A 1,840-nucleotide genomic window follows, 5' to 3' on the forward strand; every position below is an offset into this window, starting at 1 on the left:
GCCAACAAGGTTTCCAGCTCTGAGACTACAAAACCTTCTTGAATTCGCTCCTTTGGATCCTTTGCTAGGTATGAATTGTGGCATGAGTGATGTTACGGAGCTTCTGAGCCTGTCGTGGTGAGGGCATCCTTTGGCCAGGGGAGGAGGAAAATGTCATGAGATGTGAAAATGGGACTGAGTTTGCTAATTCCACCTGGCAGAGGTCTGGTTTTGACAGAAGCGCTCAGGAAATTCAGGAAGGATTCACTTGTAAGGTCTGATCTGTAGGGTTTGGGTTAGATGATGAACTCTAAAGAGAAACGCGTGTGCTATTAGGAAACAGTGATGTGGAGCCGGTGTCTGATCCCATGGGTCTGGGAAACATCTGGCCAGGGGGGTAGTTAAAAACTGAGTCCAGACTTCAGGACCGAGTGCCTTTGCTATAGACTTGGACCTCATCCCTGACTTCTTCCCCTGAGCTCTAATGAAAACCAAAGCTGTTTTCTCTCCTGGTGGCCCTTCAGCTGGGAGCCCCAGGCACAAAGGCTGCACAGCACCTTGTGCAATGCAGCTCCTCCTTCCTCCATGTTGCCCTCTGCAATCGTAATACACCAACTACAGTAACTGAATATTCATCATTAGCTTCCAACAGACTTTAAATAGATCAGTGACGACTTCCTTCCTTGTAAATTCTTTCCCCAACAATTTTTTTTCCTTCTAATTTTACTATTTCTTTAATGCAAAAGAAATGTAGTCCATTAACACTCCCATGTAAAACTGTAACTCACATTCTGGCTCAGGTACAAGTCTCTTCCTTACTGTGTGGACAATTTCCCATATTACCAGTGAAAGTCAGACTTTAACACTTTTTTTTCCCTCCCCACTTCACTGCAATTTTTTTAGACAGCAAAATTTCTAGATGCAACAGTCATTTTGTGCCAGTGGTGAACAAAACCATTCATTCCATTAAATTGTAGTCTGGGATTACAACAAGCTACTTTGGGATTAGTGACTTTTATGCACTAAAAAAAATAAAAGAATCTAGTACATTTTTAAAGACCCAAGGACAAACTAAAATGATAGTTGTGTATATTGCATATTGAATGGGCTCAAAAAACAGTATAAATGTTTCAGGAAAACTGTTGCTTTACAAGGTATCAAAGATATCACTTTATTAGAGCTCAGGTCCTATCAGGAAGAAAAAGGTAGAAATGCAGATATAACTGCCATTGTGTACAGAAAAATGACAAAGGGAAAGAAAGAGAGTATTTTAGAAATTTAGTTAGACAATACTTTTCTTCCTCTCCCTCCTCAAATAGCTGATTTTTTGGCAAAAATAGCACCCAACATGTTTTGACCGAAATGGAAATATTTAAATCTGGAGAGAAGTCATTGCGGTACCTCCTGGGAACAGTTCTTTGGAAACTTGGTGTCTCCAACGAAAAAAAAACCTGCTGTGCCTCCTGCAGAGCACCACAGTCCTCTCCTATGGCCGCAGAGGGAAATGCTGTTGGGAAGGAATTTGGTCCCCACTGCACAAAGGGAGTGTGGAATTCTGATGCCACCTATGCTGGCACTCGGAGTAAAAATGTCGCTGCTTCAGACATACAGGTCCTTTATGGAAAGGGAATATTTTTTAGCAAGGAAAAACAATAATGTTGTTAAATTTCCCCCTTCTCAGCTTCCATGGAGACAGAGAAAGTGTAGATTAAGGTGAGAAGTATCTGCGATGGGGATGGCTTCTTAGTGTTTGTGTGGTGCTTTGCTCAGTGCAGGGCTGACATTGATGGGGTCCCTGTGAGCTAACATGAGAATTTACTGTAAGAAACCCCCCTGAAGATCTAATCCCATGTCCCAACGA

Source organism: Mesitornis unicolor, unplaced genomic scaffold, assembly GCF_000695765.1.
Source record: "Mesitornis unicolor isolate BGI_N332 unplaced genomic scaffold, ASM69576v1 scaffold2408, whole genome shotgun sequence".
NCBI classification, from domain to species: Eukaryota; Metazoa; Chordata; class Aves; order Mesitornithiformes; family Mesitornithidae; genus Mesitornis; species Mesitornis unicolor.